Raw genomic sequence first — 24,287 nt, 5'->3', positions numbered from 1 at the left:
ATAGCTGGGAAAATCTAATGTATGGCCTGTAGACTGTCTTTAGAATCTTAATAAAAAAATGCCTTCCAGTAGCACCTTAAAGACCAACTAAGTTAGTTCTTGGTATGAGCTTTCGTGTGCATGCACACTTCTTCAGATATTTAGAATCTTATTTTAACTGGTTTAGTAACAACTGAAAAGGAAGACAATTATTCAATAGCAGCAGCCCTTAAAGTCTTACAGCTTAAGTTTCTACTCATTCTTATTTCCATTCTGTCCCTAACTCTTTCCCCCTTGTGAGAATGTGTTCATGTTAATAATTCCCTGCAGGTGGGCATTTCTAGACTTGGCTCACTGAAAAAAAATGCAAACTCCATCTGGAACGCAAAGTGCAGGAAAAGCAACTAACATCAACATTTACCTAACTACTTTTCTCTTACACAAAATAAACGATGCTTCCTGGTTAGAAATCTCTCCACACCAGTTTTGAACGCCTGTTATTTTTACAAATATAAATAGAATTGTGGGTTTTTTGTTTTTGGTTTCTTACAATTGCACAATGAGCAGGAGCTGGGAAGCACTTGGAGCTTCTAAAGGAAACAGTGCTGGCTTTTTACACCCTTCAGTTGCCTCCAAGAGCCATGCCAATGGATTTGTTCCCATTGGTTCAAGCGACTATGAGTGCAGGTGTTCCACATGCTTTTTCCCATGCAGTGCGGGTTCCAGTCTGCAAGCAATTTGGACGGAACAGCTGTCCGGCATGGAAAACAAGGCGACTGTTGTGCAGTCAATCCAAAATTAAATTAAAAGTGCAAGGGATGAGATGGTAAGTGTAGAAGAGGAGGCAATGATATCTGGCATTTGCAATATTTTAACTGGCCTTCGTTTAGTGGGTACTACATTTGGCTAAAGTCCTGGCCCAGTCACGAGCGAGAATAAATTGGCTCGGCTCCACTGAATTGTATACTGTATCTGTAAGTGCTTGTCTAATTGGAGAACAGATGTCACACCCCCCCCCAAAATGCGTCCGTGCCTCTGTTTGCAAGCATTTGGGCAAACATCTATTTGGCCACACATATGTTCAGGGAATGTCCACATTCATGTATGGCTGAAGAGTTGTCACAACCTCATGCTGCATGAAGTTCTAAATGGGCCAGAGTGTGAAATCAATTTCTATGCAAATTTACACGGAGTTAAAACAAATTACCCTTGTAGCATTCACAAATGATGCATGAGTGACAGAAGATTCACAGGGCATTGCTCCATTCAAAGATGATATTGCTGAACAGGCTGCTCGCCACCTCCCAAGTGTTGAACACTTGAGCAGCTCTTACCATAAGGAAATTTCTTCCAATGTTTAGTCAAAATGGTGATGACATCCTATCTAGCTAACAGCATTTCATTTGGCTGTCCAAAGTAACTTTGTGACACCAGTGCCATAGGCAACATCCTATGCAGGAAAAGCCATGGGCATCACAGAGAGAGAAACCCTATGCTCAGTGGGCCTTACTCCAAGGTAAATATGCACAGTATTACTATCCTGATCCCCACTCTACTAGAACAGGCTTAAAATGGAGGTAAGATACAAGGAATCTCCACTGACATAGATAGGTTAGAAAGTTCTTCCTCTACAGTATAGTAACCATCCACCTCACATCTTTAAGAAGGTGGACTCAGTCCAGGCATCCCCAACCTGTGGCCCTTCAGATGTTTTGGCCTACAACTCCCATGATCCCTAGCTAACAGGACCAGTGGTCAGGGATGATGGGAATTGTAGTCCAAAACATTTGGAGGGCCGAAGGTTGGGGATGCCTGACTCAGTCCATTGAATTGTTAAGTAAGAGAGGCCATATGCTCGTTGTAGATTCCAAAGGAGGGAAGGACAGAAATGTTTGTGGTGCAGCAGCTCTCTTTACTTTCTCCTTCAATACTTGAACATCCAAAGGTCGAGTGATTTGCAAGTAATAAATAATCAACATCATGTGTGTTTGGAGGCAATAGTTTAGCCTGTGAGAGAAGGTCATTTGAGATCCACTTAATCCAGGTGAAATTTTGAATCCAGTGGTGTTTTTAAAATAAATGACAAATTTTTTTTATTAGGTAATTCTGTCTATTTTCATCTAGGTATTGGGCAGAGTGAAGAAAGTGGAGAAATTGCTCCCCCACCCCCATTTGTGCAAGTAAGTTCCACTGAAATCAACCTTAGCTTTCCTCCTCTGCCTCTCCATCTAGGAAATATTTCACACTTTTCCTGGGTAAGACCTACAGAGTAGAATTGGGTGGCTGTTGTTGTAGTCCCCTTTAACAACTAATATTCGAAAGTCATCGTTCTGGGTCAAACCCTCTCACCGCAGCTTCCAGAATCACACCCAAAAGTAATAACAACATTCTGGCAACCCCCACGCTAACAACAAAACATTAAGACCAACATAATATCCTCAAATATCATGTTAAGTGAAGCTAGGGATTGCATCGCACACTCATCCTACCTAGACCCATCGAAATGAATGGGTGTGGCTAACTCTGCTTCACTGATTTCAGTGGGTCTACTCGGAGTATAGTTTAGTTGACCATCATAACGCTTGTATCGCAGCGTTGTGTTCGGGACGGGGCTGTTTACTGCAAAATAGACTTCATTGAAACGAGTGGAAACTTCCTACGTTTCCCTCGACAGATGTGTGTGTGTATAATCTCGGTCTACCCTTCCCTTCCTTCCCTCCAGAAAACATCGCCGTCTGCAACCCCCCAAGCGCTCTTCGGTCGCCGAGTCTCTTCCAGTCGCCGCCTGGAAGTTCATAGCCGGTACGACCGGAGGAGAAGCCCCCGCCCCGCCCCCTCGACGATGCCTCGGGGTCGGGAGAAGCCCTTCTGCCGAACCCGACCAAAGCCAACCTCACTCCACCCTGGCGGCCTCGGCGCATGCGCCCTGGGGCTGGCCAATTTAAAAGGCGGCAGAGCGAGACACTGGCGGGTATTGAGCGCCTCTGCACAAATCCCGGCGCGGAGGGGGCCGAAGCGGAGAGGCGGCTTCGCCGGGGAAGGAGACATGCTGGCGGCGGCGCTGCTGCTTCTATGCCAGGTACGCGAAGAGCACGTGCGCCTGGGCCGAGCCCCCTCCTGCCAAGTCCGTGGGCACTCCCCACCACTTTTAAAGACTGCAAAGCATCTTCTCCAGAAGTAGAGAGTTGTCTTTGCCCTTGAATTGGAGCCGGGGGGAGCGAGGGAGGTGGAAATCCCCGGGGATGCTCCTTGCAGAGGGAGGAGGGGGCGAGTGCAGAAGGGGAGCCCGGCGGCCCCTCCCGGCCGGCGCTTCTCCGGAGTTTGGCGGGACGGGGCGGCTGCAGGCAGGCGCTCGGCGTGTCCTCCGCTGTGGGCGGGCGGCTGCTTGGAGGGCGCGCCGGGAGAGGAGCAGCCGGCTCGGCCCGGGAGCCCAAGGCGGCCCAAGGCACGCCGCGCCTGCTCTGCAAGAAGCCCGCCAGTTCTTGGGCGCGATCATGCCGGATCTCTCTTTTGGGAAATCTTCGTCTCCGGAAAAGTTGAGATGGGGGCGGCGGGGGAGGAGGCGTGAGTCACGCACTGAACCGCCGGGTGTTTATTTTGGTTGAACTCGCGGCAGCCTTCCCTGGTGACGGACGCGTCAAAGATTCCCTGCTCGGCTGCTCCGATTTCCTGGTTGCCTTTAACCTGGAGCAGGTGGGGCTGAATCAGGGCGCCTCGGTCCAGCGGGGCGGGGGCGATGGGGATGTTGCCGGTGCCTGCCTTGCTCTTTGACTGCTTAATAAGAGCCGGGCTGCTGGCTGGCCAAGGGACCCCCGTCTGCTCCGGATAAGTGGATCAACAAGCGAGCTTCATCCTCCCGTCTTCCAGCCTTTCTGGAGCACGTGCGCTGCCATCGGATCGACTTCTCTAAACAAGAAGTCCGGCTTGTGGGATGAGTTACTCCGGGAGAAGCGATAGGGCCGCTCGTCACTTGAGAGAGCCCTGAGTTGATACAGTCCAGTTGCCGGCTGTCCCGTATAGTCCAAACACCACGCTTTTAAGAAGCTTGGCATGTGTCAAGGGAGAGAGTACAGATCCTTCATTCTTTGGCAGCATGTCCCTTACTCCCTACTGTGCAACATTGGTGATGCTGTTAAGGTTTCTGGGTGCAGAATGGGTAGCAACACAATGGTAGGATTCAGGGGGCCTTGGGTCGTCCCCCCCAACAATTGACGGACACCAAGCAGTGAGGGAGCTGGTGGTTTAAATTTTCCAGAGCGACTTTATGTCAGAAGAACTATGGGAAATTTAAATGGCCGCTAGCATTGGAGCCAAGTCTTAGGGGCCTGAGGTCCTTTCCCCCCTCCAATAAAATATCTGAGGGGGTGCCCCCCAAGTTAATGGGCATTACCATTCAAATGATGTGCGCTCGCTGTGTCTTGTGATTGATTATACTGGGTGGGGCTTACCTGCCCCCCCCAATATTGTATTCAAGTTGACACCCCTGGCAGCTAGAGCCTACCATCTAGTGTGCTGCTTGAAGCACTGAACTGATATCCGCCCCCCCCCCCAAGTGGGAGGAAGGTAGGTGTCAGCAGTGGGCCTTGCCACAGATTCCTGCATTGCAGGGGGTTGGGGTCCCCCCAACTTTGATTCTAGGGTGCTGGGCCCCCAGCAGCAGGTCAAAGATGCCAGGTACTGTATTGGCACCAGTGCTGTGTATAACTGAAGTAACATCACTTACTATTTTGGGCCGTGTTTCCCCACTGCGCTTTTGGAAACTGTTTGAAAGCAGCTTTGGAACTGTGAATGGAATCTGAATGTGCCTTATGCAAGGCACCCATGTCCAGGGTGAGGGTGCAAGGACAGGAATGGACCCTTGAATCATGAAGAACCCACCTCACTTTTTTATTTACAAAGTCAAGGTCTGAGCACATCCTGCCAGGCAAAAGATTGCTACACAATGGGAATTGGCTGTTGACTATTTCTCTAGTTGATTACCCATGTTTCTCTGTCAAACACAAAACTCCTGGGAGGATTTCATCATGTTTGTGCCACAGACAGACAACATGTAGCTCAGATTATGCAACTTGTCCCGCTGTTAAGATCCTTTTCCTAATAGTTAATCAAACTCTTATCTTGACATAACTTGTGTTCCCATAGGCAATGAGTAAGCAACTGTTCTCTGTCTTTTTGAAACAGAACAGCTATTGACTGTAGAGAATAAGGAATAATTCAGCTGTGCACTTTTTATGTAGTATCACAAGCTTATGCAATTTCTGTGCTCCTTTTTTCACCTTTGCCTGTAGAATGCCGCTGTGTAAATCAAGTTTGCAGTCTTCAGTATCAGCCGAAGCTAATCCAATAAAAACTATTGCCTTAATTTCCTTCTTTTTCTAGCTTTGGGGAGCCTGAGTAATGGATTCTAAGTAGCACTAAGCCTTTATGACAGGATGGGCTATAACCCTAGTGTTTTAGTTAGGATTATCTGAGATACGGCGCACCTGCTAACGCAAGCACAGAGCAGTAGTTTAGTGCAATGATGATGGAAAGTGCAAATATTTGAGTAATGAGTAAGCTTACACGTTCAGCTCAGAAGCAGTGTGCTGATGTTCTGTTTGACTCCCTCGTAAAACTTTTCTTTGCAGTTCTTCCTTTTCTCTTCTGTGTGAAGTACAGAAACTCTTGGAAACCTCAGTAGCCTGAGTAAGGGCTGTGGTTCCTGGTTCCTAACACACTCTGAGGGACAAATTCATCGATGATGAATGCAAAGGAAGCTCAGGCATGCTGCCACATCAGCACCCCTTTGTGTGGTGCGCATGGAATTGCTGTGCTTTTTCCACATGTGATACTCCTCTCCACATACCCCTCCCTTTTCTGTAGGAAAACATTATATAGGGACCAGCAGTTTTGCTTTGTTTAAATTCTGTGATAATGTGTGGTGCCGTTCTCCTTTCAGAAGCTAGTGCATAATGTTGTGTGTGTGTGTGTTTTGGGGTGGGGGGAACATGATCAAAAGGAGATTGTACTGCTAAGCAATAGCTTTAAGGGATTGTTGGTAGAGCACTCTGAAACAGGCTGAGAAAGAGTGTTTTCAAGAAAGCTGCATGAATAGTTAAGAGCAGGTATTATTAAACTATAACTCCCCTGAGCCTCAGCATTAGTATCCACATGTCAACATTGGTATATTCTGTGCCTAGTGGTCAGCTAAGAGACATTGGATTGAGGTTATAGTGATGTGTTCTAGGTGCTCATTAATTAATAGAATAAAATAAATTTAAATAGTTATTAAATGTATATACCTCTGTTCATCTGGGGATCACTGGGCAGTTTACAGTCTATCATGCTCTTTGATGCTTATGTATCCTTTGTCATTCTACAAATCTTCAGAAAATGTGACAGACAGCAGGACAGTATATGGAGATGTTTGAATAATTAGATCAGTACAGTAGTTTGATAAGGTTCTTCTTTCTTACCATGTGTTTAACGCAGCCCAGCTTATTTCTGACTGCTGTATTCTGTTACAAGTCTAACCTAATGGTTAGGACTCACAAAGCAGTCGATTTAGAGCAAAATGCAGTTGTACATCTGTCTATAAAGGTGGCAAGCCATTGATCACTGGTAATGTCTGTTCTATGATCAAGGCATATTCTAGCATGATGTTTAAGGAGAGATTGTCCTTAAGACACAGCATGCCAGTATTTGTTTTAAAATCTGAAACATTTCTCATGTTTTGATAGAAGCTGTCTGGTCCCCTAGATATGTAAATACTTTTAATAAAGCAAACATAGTTGGATAAAGTAGCCTTGAAGGGCATTCTGTAGAATACATAGTTGCCACCACCCTGTTTGGCTTCCTGTGACACACTTTACATGGAGTTGCCTTTGAGGAGTGTAAGCAAACTTCTGATGGTGCAGAGGGCAGCAGTTGGAGGTTTTGCTAGAGCTAGTTCTTTTGGAGGGACGTGGGTGGCACTGTGGGTTAAACCACAGAGCCTAGGACTTGCCGATCAGAAGGTCGGCGGTTCGAATCCCCATGACGGGGTGAGCTCCCGTCCCTGCTCCTGCCATCCTAGCAGTTCAAAAGCACGTCAAAGTGCAAGTAGATAAATAGGTACCACTCCAGCAGGAAGGTAAACGGTGTTTCCATGCGCTCCTCTGGTTCGCCAGAAGCAGCTTAGTCATGCTGGCCACATGACCCGGAAGCCGTACACCGGCTCCCTCGGCCAATAAAGTGAGATGAGCGCCGCAACCCCAGAGTCGGCCATGACTGGACCAGGTCAGGGGTCCCTTTACCTTTACTGAGTTCTTTTGTAGCATGTGACTCCATTGCTATTTGTATCCATTGCTGGCTCCAGTCTTTTTCCAGACCTGTTTAAGGCCTTTATCCTCTGTGGCTCATAACCAGGATTCTTACAGGTTCACTTCTTCCTACCTAAACTTGCCCATCTAGTCAGGTGATTGGGAGCAGAGCCTTCTCCATATCCTTTTTTTTTTTATAAAATTTTTATTGGGTTTTCACATTTTATATAGACAAAAACAAAAACACAAAAAACAAATAAACACATAAACAAAGAGAAAAAAAAAAAAGAAAACAACAACAAACATATATACTTTCCCGAAAATGTTATTTCCTAACCCTGGTCATTGACTTCCCCCTACCCCCTCCCTTGCATCCCCATTTCCAAATTTATGTCAGCAAATTGGCATTTCCCTGTCTTAATGTTAGTCCTTTTATAAAAACAAACAAAATTAATTTTTTCTAAGTTGGACCTCAATTCCCTTCCATCGATTTCCCATTTTGTCTTGAATAATGATCTTTTTAACCAAATCCCATAATCATGAGTGTTGTTAGAACTTAATTTTTCCCTCCCTCCCATCCCCGGTTTGCGTCCCTTCCCAAAGCATGTCCAAAATAACAGTTCCTAGCCCGGGTTCCTCACGTCCGAGGCCCTCCAGTCTCTTTCAGTCCCTCTCCGCCGGTCTTGTTGGTAATCCTTTATGCCAGTCGTCACATCTCGAAAGAGTTCTTTCACCATCAATCCAAAGTCTCTTCCCATATTTGCAAACAGCTGCTGAAGAGTTTCCACAAGGCATGAATCTTGAAGGTAATCAAAGTCAGAGTCTATGTGGAGGCCCCGATTATATTTCTTTATTTTAAATTCCTTAATTTCATAGACTCCCAGGGCCTCCACTTTCGTCTTCTGCATCTTTCGTGGATTTATAGTAGATTTGCTCCAATAATCTCCTTGTTTGTATTCCACAGGCGTCAGCTTCTGCTCAGTATTTTCCCACATCACTTCTTCTCTTTCTTGTTTTGTCTTCTCCTCTTCTTTTATTATCATTTCTGGTTCAGCTGTGGATTCTTTCTCATTGAGGTCCTCGTTACATTCAGCAGGACTACTTGTTTCAGAAGTCAAGGTCATCAATTGTTCACTCATAGCCGTAGTCTGCTCTTGTAAGATTCCGACCAAATAGAACATCCTTTCGATTTCTCCCAGTATCTTTCCATCCACAGCCATTGTAGTTCCACAGAATTCCCTCTAGAGGGAATCTGGTTACTTAGTATTCTTTTCCCCAACAGTCCTTTGTCTTGTTATTGTTTCTTTATTTCCAACAATTTTAGATCAATTGTAACTCTTTTTAATCCAGAGGTAACTTAGGTAGCAATTTTCCACTATTAACAGTCCGTTTGACAGCTTTGACAGCTGTCAAACTCTGCACTTCTTAAACCAGCTCCAAAGCAGGACGCTCCCGGGCCCGGGAGGGGGGGTTGTTTACAACAGAACACAAAACATCCAACACTCCTCTCTCCTGCTCAAAATTTCCAAATCTTGGAAGTTACTGTCTTTTTTTAAAACTCACCCTTTACAGGGTAGGCACTCCAGCTTAGTTCTTTTTTTCGTTGCTCTAGATCAGTGTTTCCCAACCGGTGTTCCGCGGCACACTACTGTGCCGTGAGACATTGGCTGGTGTGCCGTGGGAGGGAGGCGAGCGAGTCGGGCGGCGGCGAGGATCCGCGTCGAGCCGGGGGCGGCTCCGCGGTGGTGGTGCCGAGCGGCGGGGCAGCGCGTGCAAAAGGGAGGAGCGCGAGACAGCGGAGGAGGAGGAGGCCGGCATGTCCGGGCAGCAGCAGCAACAACAGCAGCAGCAACTCCCGGCGACGGCTCCTCAAGCCCCGCCGCCGCCCCCTCCTCCGCCCGCTATCGCCGCCACCACCACAACAGCCGCCGCCGCCTCAGTTGCCGCCGTCCCTCAGTCCCTCGCTCTGCTGCCTCCTCCCACCCCCAAAGCTTGGAGGTTCCCCGGCAAGGGGGAGGGAAAAAACTTTCACTTTCGTGCGTCCCTCCCGGCGTGACGCTGCGCGCTGACGTCACGGGGCGGGGCTTTAATGGTGGTGTGCCGCGAGATTTTTTTTCAGTAAACAGGTGTGCCGTTGCCCAAAAAAGTTTGGGAAACACTGCTCTAGATCGTCTGCAAGGTGGGGGGTACGGACTTCCTTTTAGCACATCCCCCAATCGTCTCAAATTCAGTGGATAAATTTCTTAAAAACCAAGTCCAAATTACTCACGGGTTGTTTTTTCAGCCGAATTTCAAGGAAGGAAGTCAGCGCTCTCCGGTCATGGCTCGCGGCTTCGCTCAGCAGAGGTAGCGATGGACTCTCAGTGCCGCGCCACCCCCCGTATCCCCTCCGCAGCCTTTAAAAAGGCTCTTCGCGAATCAGGGGGGGCGCTTAAGGCACCCGCCGAGTCTTCAGTCCGCAGGCACCGTGCCTGCGGTTTTAAGGGTCCCCGTGTCGCCGGCACGGCAAAGACCCGTCCCCTGCTGAGCCGATTCCCTCCGGAGCTCGGAGGGAATCCGCCATTCCCAGATCGCGTCAACCCCGGAAGTCCAGAGCCTTCTCCATATCCATATCCCCTGCCATAGAAGTTGGGCTGTTGGTGATTCCAACAAGGGGCTTCTTCCAACATCATGGAACTTCCTGCCTAAGGAAGTCCGCTTGGCTCCTTCACTGACTGCATTCAGACACCACCTAAATACCATTTAAATTTTCTGCAAGCCTGTGGCCTCACTGCCAGATTTGTCTTCTGTCCTTTGGGTTTTTCTCCTCCTTCAAATTGTTTTATTTGCTGTGCTGTTGTTATTAGTTGTTGTTTTCAAGTTGCTGCTGTTGATCCTTGTATCTCATGGTAGTCGAAAGGCTCATGAGCTGGACAAGTGGACATGCTTTAAATAAAATAAATAAATAACAGGCAAGGGCCAGAAATCTGAATAGCCTCTATGATGCAATAAGTAGCAGGATGCAGCTGTCTATCATGTTAAGAAAACATCTTCATGAGAGCCTGGAAGCTTCCACTTAAAGGACAAGTTGCTGCTGCCTTGCTTGTGGGCACAAACAAGAGGTGTGAGTGCTGTTTTCCAGCAGCTAGAGATTAGGACCTCATTCTTGCCCCTTCCTCCCTTTCTGCCTCATTGACTCCACTTCTCCTGTGCCAGTGATTCATGCAAGAATTCCTCATTTTCTTCTTGCTTATCCAGCCTGTTCTCTGCCAAATTTCTAAATCAGCAAAATTTCAAATTTTCTTCCCAGAATCAAGTATGCCCTTTCCTACACCTATTGCTCAGTTGACTTCTCTGGTTTCTGCATTTGAGTTTTTAATTTTGAATGCTGCAGCTCCTCATTGTAGACATTTACACAAAGCCTGCTTATCAGCAGTATTTTAAGGTATTTTTCACACATGAGGTACCTATATGAGCTAGAAGCTCTATTTTATTTATGTGTGCTGTTTTAAATATTGTGATGATGGGCATAAACCGCATAAATAGCACAGTGCAGAGCTCTTTTCTGGAGTATTGTATGATAACAGTCTTAAGTGCCAGTGGCTTCTCTTACTATTGCAAAAATTTCTTATATACAAGCAAAGTGAAGCTAATTTTTTCTTTGTTTTTCAATGCCCGAGTTAGCAATATAATCTCGTAGGTTGCTTAACTTTTGACCACTGCTATAATGCAAGTGGGGGACGCGGGTGGCGCTGTGGGTAAAAGCCTCAGCGCCTAGGGCTTGCCGATCGAAAGGTCGGCGGTTCGAATCCCCGCGGCGGGGTGCGCTCCCGCTGCTCGGTCCCAGCGCCTGCCAACCTAGCAGTTCGAAAGCACCCCCGGGTGCAAGTAGATAAATAGGTACCGCTTACCAGCGGGAAGGTAAACGGCGTTCCGTGTGCTGCGCTGGCTCGCCAGATGCAGGTTTGTCACGCTGGCCACGTGACCCGGAAGTGTCTCCGGACAGCGCTGGCCCCCGGCCTCTTGAGTGAGATGGGCGCACAAACCCCAGAGTCTGCCAAGACTGGCCCGTTCGGGCAGGGGTACCTTTACCTTTACCTTTATAATGCAAGTAACAAAATTCAGGCTTCCTTACGTAAACTTCTAATTTGAAAGATGAAGAGATTGTCAAATGGCTGGAAGGCTCAGTTTCCTTCCTTGATGGTATCTGTTTCACTGCCATGTAGCTCTGCTGGGGATGAATGTAGTATGTTTCATGCACTGCATTACTCTTGATGGAACCTTGTCTGGGGGTGTAATCAGTTGACCCATTTGGATCAGTGAGGCTTTCCTCATAGCTGAACTCAACCTGAGTTCTTCTGAAGCAGGGTTGAAAAAAGGGGAAACCACATTAAGGCTGTGGTTGCAAAAACTATGATGATTCTTATGGCACCTTCAAGACTAGGGATGGGGAAGGGGATTGAATTCATGTCTCATTTGAAGCTGAATTTATCACATTCACTTTTTTCAAAACAATATGCAAACCAAAAGAGAGAGATCTGTCAAATTTCATACTCATCCAAATTTTGCTATGCAGTTTGCCAACTAAACAATGCTTACAAAAATGCATGCATTCAGGGAAAGTGTGCATAATTTTTTCTAAACTTTATTTGGTTTTTCAAATTAAAATTAAAAAATTGTGCATAAAAATAATATTTTGGCAAAAATAGCACACAGCAATGCATTACATTAGGGGAAACAGCTTGCAAAAATGTGTATATTATTGAAATCGCACATAAAAATGTGCTTATTAGGAGAAATTCACACCAAAATGCTGCTGAATTTTCATGAGGATTTTTTTAAAAAAAATAATTCTCATATTGCCACAAAATGTCATGGAGAACTGAATTTTAGTTCAGAAAGATGAGAATCTAAGAGAACTGAATTTGACAGATGTGTCCATCCCTATGCAAGCCTTAACCAATTTATTAGGGTATAAGGCTTTTGTGGAATGGATTCATTTCATTAGATGCAATAAAGCACTGTTCTCAATTGGTAAGCATGTGTACATGAATATATAGAGTGTGTGTACAGTACCTGAGTATAGGGTTGGCATGTACATGAGTGTAGGAGGGAAATTGTAAGCATTGGGATCAAAAGGCAAAGAAATTATTGCTTTGCAGCTGCTGCTACTATTGAAACTGCAGTAGATGAGATCCAAGTATACTCATACTGCTTTGAAGGAAAACATGTACATAATGTGGCTTTGAGATGGTTTGTAGGAACCCCATCTCATTGGCATGTATTTTCATTACATGAGGCTTAATTTGAGGCTGGGGAAAAAATCTCTAAACTGCAAGGCTGTGAGGACTTGGACACCTTGGTAAGGAACCAAATTCTTGGCTCTGTGGAACTGCCCAAGAAATTGCTGTGTGTTCTTTATTCCTCCTCATCCTTTCTGCTAGTTCCTAGGAGGTCCTTTGAACTTGTGGCACCGTTGGTGTCTCTTCTCCTACCCAAATAGCAATCTGTTCCTGCTTTAAGTCTGAAAATATTTATTTTAACATTTTGCCAGTCTGAATATGAGAAAAGGCAGGCCCTGGGAAAATAAGGAACGGAATAGAAGGAACGCAACTCAAATAGCATTTTTTTGTTTTGTTTGGGGAGGCAGAGCGCGAGGACTGGAATATGTTCTTCAGCAAGCAGGTGCTAGGTCTGCAGGCACTCCATAAAAAACCATCTCTTAATGCCTGTGTTGTGGCTGCATTCTGGTCGTAAAAGTATTTCCCACAAGGAGGTTGAGCACAGAGGAGAAGCAGCTCCTTCGGTGAGATATGGCATTGACCTTCCTTGCTCTGGAAACAATCTCTGCTCCAGCTGTTTATAGTCAGAATAACCTGCTCTGGGTTGACTTGAACAAGCCGTGGGGTTAATCATGCAAACTTCAATGAACCCCAGGCCTGTTTTTGCATGCAGCGCTCTGGTGATTTATGGTGTGATCTAGCAGCTTAGAAAGCTGCCAAGCCCATGACATCCCCACTGGATTGTAGTGAGGCCAGCAGCAGAATCTGGAGTTATGTGTGGCAGTTTCTAAAAATGGAATGTTCACGTTCCAAAAGTTCACTTAAAAGTTAAAATATAGAAATTTGTTGAGCTTTGTAGAGTTCATAGGAGGTAGTAGCTCATCTCCTCCCTATTGTGCTATGATGAGAGTTTCTGTACTGATACTGCTAACAAATTAATGTATATCAGTGGACATGCATGCTAGATTTTAACCTCCTATCCAAATAAAACCTGAAGTTTTCAGTTAATTTAAACTTCAAAGGCCAAAATGGTTTTAAGGCCAAAACAACTTTCGCTGCTGCGATGTTGTCATAGCTGCCATCTAAGGATCAGAAGCTGCTGCTTCATTATGCCTTAATTATTCCTCTGTGCCACATTTTGAGAACCAACAGAGACCAAAGCTTGAGTGTTCCAGTTCGTGAGAACCTCTTCCTTGCTCCTCCTCTTGGAGCAGTAAACCAAGTACAAACCTTGACTTCCACTTTTGGTTTGTTTGTACTGAAACAAAGCACAAGTGCTGCTTCACACATAATACTAAGTGAGTGCTGGGGGTTGTTGTTTTCCTCCTGGGGTGGGACAGGGAGGAGAGGGGTGGACCCAACTGAACAGCATGAACCAGCTCACTGATCATTCACAGGAATCCATAGCTTGTGACTTACCGTTACACACAAACCAAGCATCTTTCTTTCCTTCCCACTTTTTAATCAGGACTGGCTCCAAAGCAACTATAACCTGTTACAAAGTTAACTTATAAGGCGTTGAGGATACATGATTGTGTGTTTACACACACACACACACACACACACACACACACAATGTGAACATTTGACATGTGCTGCTGTTTGAGAAACAGAAATCTGAAATCCATTGGGCACAAAGAACTACTATCTCAATTCTTTGGATCCTGGCCTGGCCCTCACCTCCCTCTAAAGCAGGGAGTGGCCCTCTGGATGTTGTTGGATTACAACTCCCATCAGCCCTAACCATTGGTCACACTGTTTTCGGCTGAAGGGAGTTGGGAGTCCAGTGACACCTGGAAGGCCCCCAGGTTTCTCCACTCATCAGCAGTAGATCCAGGACACCAAGGGGCATGCTGGAAGAACTTAAAATCCTTGAAATGGAAGGAATGATGCTGCGGTGGACTCTCATTTTCACTGGATGAATTTTCCCATCTGAATCACTTACCTTCCGCTGGTTGCATCCTTCCTAAAGTACCTTCATATTGACACCTTCCATTTTATCCAAAACCTAACTTTTCTATGATGTCTTTGGCTTAACCCCAAGTACTCGTAACTGCATTCGCCCATATTCATCATCTGCTGTGAACTGTGCTTCGCCCCTTCATCCCACTGTTTCCCATCTCATGTTTCCTCTCCCTCTTGAAGCATTCAGATCATAAACTCCTTGGGGCAGGTATTTGTCTGTCTGTCTCTGCCCCCCTTTCTCTTTCTTTCTTATTGGCTTTTACTTGATGAAGATACAAAGAGCAGGAAGAGGAAAACAAGCCAATTGTCATTCTGGTCTTCCATCGTGTTGCATAATGAAGTTTCATAATAGCCAGGTGAAGTGGTTGCTGCAGAAGACAGTTCAGGGAAGAGTAGAGAAGCCAAATGGCAGTTTTACCCAGCCAAGCTGATGGAGGGAACTTCAGGGTTACCCTGAAAAGCAATTTTAGAAAGCTGAACTTTTATTATTTATAAAGCATATAATACTTTAACCCCACTGTTTCAACTCTCCTCAGCTGCAGTCAAGTGTGCTGCGTTACTGGGTGCATTGATAGTGCTGTACAAACAAGTTGGCCAACTCTGTTCTACTACATATTTGTAGCAGGACCATCCTTGCTTGCCTTATACCAGTCAATGAATGGTTGTGGACAAAGCTGCAATCCTGTGCACATGTTCTCTAGAGTAAGTCCTACTAAACTTAATAGGCGTTATTTCTCATTCACACACGGAAGACACTACCTGACAATGCATTCATCAAGTGACAGTTATGCAAGTATGAAGTGACCTTTGGTTGTGATCTGTGTCTTGCACAATTATTTCCATTTTCATATGGAACGCAGGGGAAACATGACATAAAATACCCATTCAGATTAAATTTGGTGCATCTCTGTGGGGGTACCTCATCTTTATCCCTGGCTGGTTTGAGAGCAGTTGTGGACATTGGTGGATGTCCTGGGAAACCTGTGGCCCTCCAGATCTTGCTAGAATACAGCTCCAGTAATTCTTGACCATTGGTCATTCTTCTGGGAGTTGACATAAAATAACATCTGGAGAGTCACAGGTTCCTCATCCCTGCTCTGTAACTTTTTGCATGCTCTTATACACCATACAAAGTGAACTTCAGTGACAAAACATTATGTGCTTTATAAATGATCCAAGTTCAGTTTTCCATATGCATGCTTGAAACTTAACCGTGAAGATGTCAGGACCCATTTGTGATTGGGAATAATCTGTTACCCAGCTACCCTTCCGCTTCACCTGTGTTTCCCATGAACTTTGATATGGTAAACACAGCTAGAGGTGGGCAAACATCTCAACAAATGAAACATAAAGGGCTATTGGGAGAGAAAGTGTGTCCTTGCAATTTCCAGAGGCTGTCTGCAAGTCTACTCTCAGTTGCCACCCTGTCCATGTGACGCACCAGTAAGTGAGAACATTTATAACTGGCCTTGTTTGTTCTGTTTAGCCATGCTATGTATCAACACAGGACTGTTTGTGTTACGAGTGTAGCAGACAAGATCAGCCTACAGACGGACATGAGCCAATAATCTAATGCTGAACCCAACTCCTTTTACTTTTTAAAAAAAGATCCTTTATACCGTCCTCAAAGCAGGATCTGATCATCTGGCAGCCATGAAACCAGTTATCATCTCAGCTTCTCTGTGAGGCTAAACTGATGTGCCATTTGCAGAAGTGGATTAACTGGGACCAAAAAAGGCCAAAATCATACCCAAAACATTTGGCAGGTGATTAGAATGATAAAGTCAACACTGAGCAGTTTTTAGCTTTGTGGGTGGCTTCAGGGAGAGCTGAAACCTTTGCCATGAAACTTTCATAAAACCCCAAATATTATTATTTAGTCCCATCAGTAAGTAGTTGTAATTGATTTATGGGCGCTGGTTAATAATTCCTATTAACAATAAGCCCGATGTGGTTTTAAGAGATTCACAAACTGCCTCTGAAAATACTGTAATGCTGGATTGTAGAAATTGTATTAAGTTCATTCATGGGAGCAAAGTAAGGCAGCCCATTACAAATTATGTAACTTTCAATCCTGCTGTAGAGACGAGCCTTGCCTCTTTTCATACCATTTTTGTATGATCTTGCCAACCTGATGCCCTCCACATGTGTCAGACAGACTACAACTCCCATCAGTCTCAACCAACAGGGTGGTAGCTGAGGCTGATGGGGAATTCAGTTCAAAACCTCTGGAGGGCATGAGATCGGTGAAAAGTACCCAGTTCCTCCAGTTTGCAAATGATCTTTGCTTCTAATCTATTCTTTCTTTGGCGATTGTGAAGAGGGAACCTGCTGGCTATGATCAAAGAAGACACACACACACACACACACACACACACACACACGATGGCATTAAACTTCTCTGGCAGGGATATAAATAGCTGGAATTGCAGACCAGAAAATTGCCATGGGGGAAAATGCATTAGCTACCACGTGATCACAAAAAGGCCCATTAGTATTGTGTGTCTGTCTGTGTCTGGGATCCAAAGTGTATTCTCCAACTAGGAGCAAAAGGTCATGCTCTTAAGTTCAGTCAGAAAAAAGTAATAAAATGTGGAGCCCTCTGTCATAGTCTCTTCAAAGCATCTTACAGTGGAGACTTTGAACACTGTGTCTTCCTCCTGACTTTGCTATAACGCCGTGCATGTCAGATATGACTTTTCTGTTGGCATAAAAAACCAGTCTCCCTATCCCAAGCTTGCAACTGAACTCCGCTTTGCCCTGTTAATGCTAGTACTCAATTGACCGGATGGTTGGCTATGGCTTTTTCCAAAGAAGATGCTCTCTCTGGGTGATCAGAGCTGCTGTTGTGTCCTGGAATGCAATCCTGAACCCTGAAAAGCAGGTTTTTGGAATGGCTCACAAACAAGTCTGCTCCAACCCAGACCTCCCCTATCTAGCCAGTAGTGTGTTTGGACTTGGCAGGGGAAAAGTTATGTTGGATCATCCCATGGGAACTGCTCTATATTTTATCTCTTTAGATATCTGTTTCTATATTGTACACACAAACGGTATCAAACTGTTCTTCCTTAGAGAAGAAACCTTTAGAGAGATGCACTTCAGACACCCAAGGATTGCATTCCTTATATTCAAATTATAAATGGCAGTGTTGGTACTAAGAGGAGAAACAGATACAGGAGCCACAGGATGGTAAAGACCACATGACTACCTACAACTTTTATGTGCTTTAAAGAATACTGCATTTCTCTGTCCAGGAGAGGGGTCTTCAAAGTGGAGAGAAATGAACTTTCTGTGCCAGAGACTTAAATTTTGAGGGGGTTACATGTTCTCCAAATACAAGGTAAATTTTCTTAGTTTGGCTTCTGTTGACTGTGTACCTAGTGCACACCCTCAAAAGAAATCTTCAGTTTTGTTAATATAATTACTTTCATTTTTATCTTGTCTGGATGTCAGAAAGCTGAAGTCATCCTTGTGTTTTGACGAGGATTAAAGACATAACCAAAGTAACTGCTAAATTTTATATCTTCAAAAACAGCATTTTTGCTTCTTTGTGTCAGTAGTCTTGGGTACATCTTGCAAATCTGTCTTTCCCCTAGTAACGCTAATCCAATTATGACTGCATAACTCCTCCTGCACTCCATTTTAAGACTGTTACAAACTGCAGACTTTGGGACGACAACATGCCCAGCTTTTTCTCTCTCCAGCTCCCCCACCCCCACCCCAACCAACATTCATAGAGCATGATTAAAAGAGATCTGGAGAATTTGAAAGCTTGCTTACTGTGTCATGACTCTATGGCACACTGTGGCTTTGGGATTATTCCTTTTGCTACGTGTCTTTTGGGAACTTGAGAAAAAGTTTTCTGGTTTCTGGGTCTTGCTTCTCCTAGCTGTGAAACGCTAGACCAGACAAAGGCAAACTCCGGCCTTCCAGATGTTTGGGACTACAATTCCCACCACCCCTAGCTAACAGGACCAGTAGTCAGGGATATTGGGAACTGTAGTCCAAACATCTGGAGGGCCGGAGTTTGCCTATGCCTGTGCTAGACACTAGTATTTCTCTTCTTTCCTTGTGTGGGATTGCCCACTGGAAATGCTTGAGTGTTCGAGTAAAGGCTGCACTTTTGGGATCCATGGCAGCTGTGCTTTCCAAACTCCCCCCCCCCACATGAACCACTTAAAAATTGTGCAGAGTCTTACTGAGTTTTCTGCCTGTTGTAGCAGCTGCATTAGATGCTATATGTTTTTTAATTGTATTTTTATTCCATAGAATTCAGACTAATATAATAAAATGCAACATAATAGACAAAAGAAGCAATCTAAAAGCAATTCAAAATCAAAATGAATACAGGCAACTCTCTATTTGCCTGCATTTGCATGTGCAACTGTGTATGCACATGCTGTCTTTGGCACTGGAAGAGGGTGGAACGAGGTGGAATGCTCCGCTGACATACACACACAAAGACCCAGAACGTAAGGGGGTTTCCTGTATTTAATGCGATGGATGTACAGTCTCTCATCTGCAACCACAAATCCACAGACACGCTGTAGACACCTGAATGAAGGCTGCAGATCCCTGTTATTCACAGACCACAGTTTGGGAACCTCTGTACTGCACTTTATAAGATTTTAGTCTTTGCTAAAGTAAATGTTTCCCAAAACTGCTTCTTACCTTGATACCCTGTCTGCTATAAATAATCGCGTGCACTACTATCACAAAATCCTTGCAGGTCCCCGTTATTCTGTGAGCCTGAGAAGAGACTCTGGGGTTGTGTCAGTTCCTGTGATACCTTATGCTGAACTGCACCTGTCCATCAGATATGATTGTGTATATACATATTTTTTTCTTGCATAGCAGTAATATTCACGTAGGAATGCAACCTTGCATGAAGTGACCGTAAGTAAACTGAACTTCCTGAATGGGTGACCTGAATATGCAAATGCTGGGTTGGCATTTTATAATTCCAAGGAACATAAACTCCGTAACATGTGGGGTTTTAGATTTCTGCTTTAGATAAGTTCACATTTCAGTTCCTTTTTCTAGTTGCTATTGAAACGTTTCTCCTTCCTCTTATCATTACCCTCCCCTTTTCCTTCCTTGCTTGCATGAAATAATAAAACCCCGACTGGCTCAGAAGGTAACTTAAGCCAAACAAGCATTAAATGGACTAATTTCCTGTAATATTTTCATCCTAGTAACTAGGCTCTGAAAGACAATTTTCTCCTTTTCTTCACCAAGGCAGGCTCACATGATTACCAAAAAAGTCATACAAAATAGGGCTTACTGCCAACTGTTTGGATGAGGTCTGACTCCCGGTGTTCTTACCACATCTGCTTTGCATTCAGAAGGTCCCATGTTCTATCCCCAGAATCTTCAGGTAGGGTGGGAGAGACCCCTGTCTGAAACCATGGAGAACCTTGACCTGCCAGCATAGACAATGCTGAGGTAGTTGGACCAGTGATCTGACTTGGTACGAGGCAACTTCCTACGTTCCTTACATATGTGGGGTTGTAGAGCTGTGGCTTGGGAAGAGAAATCCACAGCCAGAGGGATCCCTTCTCTAGATTAATTTCCAGCATTTTCTGCTTGAAACCTCTTCAGAGCAAAGTGTTGCTTGCATCAATAGGCGTTCCCCACTGTACATCTGGCTCAAAGGCTTGCATGCCGCTGGCTGGCAGCAGAGGAGAAAATGTCAATAATTGCCTTTGACAGCGTGACCACGCATGGTCACAAGGGTTTGCGATGCCGCTGTCTTCAGCCTGACCTTCCTGAAGCCTATTGCATTTTTCAGATTCTTGACACCATGGAGTGATGTTAAGCTGAGAAAGTCTCTGTCTCTGTCTAGAGCTGGGGCTGCGGGGTGGGGCAGAGCCTGAAATTCTTCAGATCATGTGCCCTCCAATTTCTGGTTAGCCTGAGTGTGAGATCAGACACTGAAGCTGACCTCTTTTTATCTATGACCTTGGTGACTTGGAATTGTATCCTCTAACTTTCTAGCAAGTGTGCCTGGAGCCTGGGGCTGAAGGGGGCAGGGAACGGTGGATAGGGCTTTGGAAAGCTTCTTCTTTTCAGTAAGTTATGTATTATTAACAAGTGTGGAGGCTTTGAGAAGATCCCCATTAAACCATTAGAAGGTCCTAGGCTGACCTTGAGAACCTCATGCTCTCCATTAAGCCTGTGCCTTACTGGATTGTGATGAGAATTAGGCAAGGGCAGCCCATTCATGAGGCAAGGTGAGGCAACTACATCAGGTGGCAAGATCCACAGGGGCAGCAGATTCAGCATCCAAGGAATGCATTGCCCACCACAGTGATGGATGCAGTGTGCTCTTTGGAGGCCAGATCTGCCACCTCCTTGGCAACCCCCCCATGCCACTTCTACAGTGGGCTGTCTGAGAATAGGAGGTGCTTCTGGTCTCCTCTCACCCCTAGGGAGGAAATGCCAGGAGCTGCCCTCTGGGGTCGCTTGGGGTCTGCACCCACCTGGCTGGTGATTCAGAGCAGGCCCCTTCCTCCCGCAATGGCCTTTGATTCCTACTTCAGCCATCTGGTAAGTAGATGTTCACTCGCCCCCTTCTTCCCTGGTGGGCTGGGAGTGGTACCATTTTGTGGTTTGCCTCAGATGCCAAAATGTCTTGGGCCAGCCCTCTAATTAGGGTGGGGCATGTATGCAGTCTGGTGCTCCTTGGAGGAAAGGAGGAATAAAAATGTACTAAGGCCAGATTCACACTATACATTTTACTACCATAATACTGTACCACGTTAAGCTGTCATGGCTCCCGCCCCCCAAGAATTCTGGGAGCTGTGGTTTGTTAAGGGTCCCCCCCCAGTTGTTTAACAGTCAGTCGTTCTTCCCAGCGAACTCTGCAGCATAGCTCTATGAGGGGAACCTAACAACTAAATAAAAATAACAAATAATAATAACAACTGTGACAGCCCAAGGCCCAGTGGATCCCAAAAAATCACCCCTGCACCCATCTGCAGTGCAGACCACATGTATCAGTTGTCTGCTGGCCATGAGTCTGATGTGTCACTGATCTGTACATTTGGTAGGAAGTTGGAGTAAAGGAAATGTCATTTTCCCTCCCCGCTTTCTCAAGTAACCTCTCAGGATACAAATTTATGACAATACCTTTTGAAGTGCTTTGATCTTGCAATTGGGCCCAGATTTTTAAAGTGGGTTGAAACAATCTAGACTTGAAAGCAGACATCTTCACAGTGGGCACGGAGCGGAACGACAGAAGGCCTCTCCTCCTCGACTTCCTCTTGAAACGAATAGAGCTTGCATGCGCCAGCTCTGCTTCTCTGGACAGCTTCTTGATCCTTATCTTGGAAACTGGAAGTATTTGGTGCAAACTTAGATTCTGCTTGTTTATTGGTGTTTTAGGAAAAACAAAAGCCTCTTGCACAAAATGAAATCATCTTCCAGCATCGTGTGGGGAATTTGTGGGCGAATGGCATTTTGGGGGGCACACTGAGAGCTCTCTCTTGACAGGTTTGTGTCACTTAAATACAAGTTGCAGCTAAGCAAGGGATGGATCAGGATGTCCCAGAGATAACTGGTCCAGGCTGGGACTTTCCAGGAAGATGCAGAGGCCCTGAACTTGGCACTGCTTAGAAGGGAGGAAAAACGCCTTTGGGCATTGCTGCATAATACATGACCCAACTCCTTGAAATGTGGGCCCTTTCCCCCTAAATGAAGAAGGGGTGGGGAGGGGGTCAAGATATATTGTCAGCTCCTTTTCAGCGCTGCTGTTTTCTGTTACTGGATACAGAAAGGGGCTGAGGGAGGGGAGCGAAGCCACCTGTTGGATTTTGACACTTGGCGGGGGGAGGCCATTGCCCTTTTCAACAGTGTCTGCCTGTCCTCTTTTTCTCCCTGCCTGTCTCCCTCGCTGCTTCCCTCCCCTCTCTCAGGGTTCTGTTTACAACCATCCCATTGTGGTTCTTGGGCTGGAAGCAGCTGGGTGGACTGTTTCAGGCTCAAGTGTAATTTCAGCTTCTTCAAAAGCCTTTAGAGGCCACCCCCCTCCCCTCCCGCAATCCCGGCCCGCTCTCCCCTCTGAAGAGGACAGCCACGCCAACAAGGGGATAATTTGATGGATTACTCTGCAGGGCTGAGAGGCTCTTGGCTAATCCCTTTTGTGTGTCTGTTGGACTAGACGCTCAGCAGAAGCCCTAGCCTCAGGCAGAGAAAAGGCTGCTCAGCAGGGTGGGTTTTACACACTGACATATAAATACAAGGACTCTGGTCATGTGGTGCAGGGCTTTAATCCCTGCCCACTACCATGGCCTAGAGGTTAAAGGGGGGGGCACCTGTTTGGGGCTGCTTTATGTTTTTCCCACTTGGTTTGATTTACATTTTTATTCTTCTGTTAATAATAACTTGGAGAAGCAGGAGGAGGGAAGCAGACAAGATGTTGGCGCTATGGGCATAGGCAGAGGGTGGGGCCCCCGCCTGTCTTGATGCCAGTGTGTCTGGAAACTCTGGCTGCTCATTTGACCAAGCCTTACGGGCGCTGAGTTGTTAGCAGATCTCCGTTTCCTGCACAGAGTTGCAGTTCCCGGAGTAGCAGAACAACCAGTCCCAGGGAAAGGGTCAGCAACCTTCACAAACTACAGTTCCCAGGATCCTTTGCAGGGGGGTCATGACTCTTTAATGTGGGATGGTATTGCTTTAAATGTATGGTGCCAATGGGGATTAAGACTATACAGTAAAAATGAATGGCTAGCCAATGCGGACTTTATGCCTGAAGCACACACTCACTCCTGCTTTGCTTAACATTCGCCCTGATGAAGTTTTGGTGGAGTTGAAAGCTTTGTGGCAATTTGGTTGGTCATTAATTCATAGTAAAGGGACTTTGGAGGGTTAAAAAAAAAAGGCGCAGTGGTATAATAATAATAATAATAATAATAATAATAATAATAATAATAATAAAATAATTTATTTATATCCCGCCCTCCCCAGCCAAAGCCGGGCTCAGGGCGGCTAACAACAATAAAACAGTACAAAACCCTTAGAATGCCCTTAGCCATGCATTCTAACATAGGCCATCTCTTTCTCTGCGTAGTTTATTTGGTGGGTTTCTTTCTGAGAAAAGCTTATTTATTTGGCATGCATAGAAGTGACAAATTTCCCCCCAGGAGATGACATCATTGTCCCCGATGTAAAATACGTGGTGGAACTGTGTCGCTCCCTGTCCCTGCTACCATTACATCACTGTTCTCATCACCCTTGTGTCCTGCACTTTTTCCGCAGAGTTCAATTTGGCATGTGTATGAGGTGATTTTATTTTATCCCCACAGGTTAGGCTGAGAAATGGAGACTTCAAGGCCACCCAGTGAGCTCTGTGGCTGTTAGGGCTCTGTGCCATACGCACTCTGCCCACTTGGCCCCCACGTTTTGTGGCTGCTCTTGAGACATGACCCTGTTCTGTGGCATAGCTTCTAGTACCTTTTACGAAAGAAGTCTTAAGTTTCAGAAAAGGTGGGCTGCCATGTGAACCCTTACTGGTACCACAATCTGTTATTTTTGCCTCTGATTTTCTGGAGGGTCTTGTTTATTCACCATCATGTTAGTACCAGACCCCCTGACCTGTTTTATCTCCTCCTGCTGTGGTCATCTTTAATGCTTTTGATGAGGTATGCTGTGGAAAAATGAGGTGGTAGCCAGATCTCCCCCCCTTTTTTCAGTGCCCCCACTCATAAATCCTCATTCACTCCTGTTTGAGTAGCTTCAAAATGTTCCATCCAATGCTTGCCTTACTTTTAATCGTTCAGTTTTATTTATAACTCTTGTTTTG

At 45.5% G+C, this 24,287-nt stretch overlaps 1 protein-coding gene across 1 annotated transcript in view; it reads left to right on the top strand.

Moving 5' to 3' along the window:
• The first annotated feature begins 2,746 nt into the window (after positions 1 to 2,746).
• SLC45A3 (solute carrier family 45 member 3) overlaps positions 2,747 to 24,287 on the top strand; it is a 46,912-nt gene continuing 25,371 nt past the window's right edge. The window contains exon 1 of the mRNA XM_082228342.1: positions 2,747 to 3,058. The gene's annotated coding sequence lies outside the window, so the exon portion shown is untranslated. The remainder of the gene's footprint in view (positions 3,059 to 24,287) is intronic.

This window comes from Podarcis vaucheri (assembly GCF_965113315.1).
Source record: "Podarcis vaucheri genome assembly, chromosome: 6".
Classification (NCBI taxonomy): Eukaryota; Metazoa; Chordata; class Lepidosauria; order Squamata; family Lacertidae; genus Podarcis; species Podarcis vaucheri.
The sequence above is the reverse complement of the archived record's forward strand: the minus strand, read 5'-3'. Positions and strand labels throughout refer to the sequence as shown.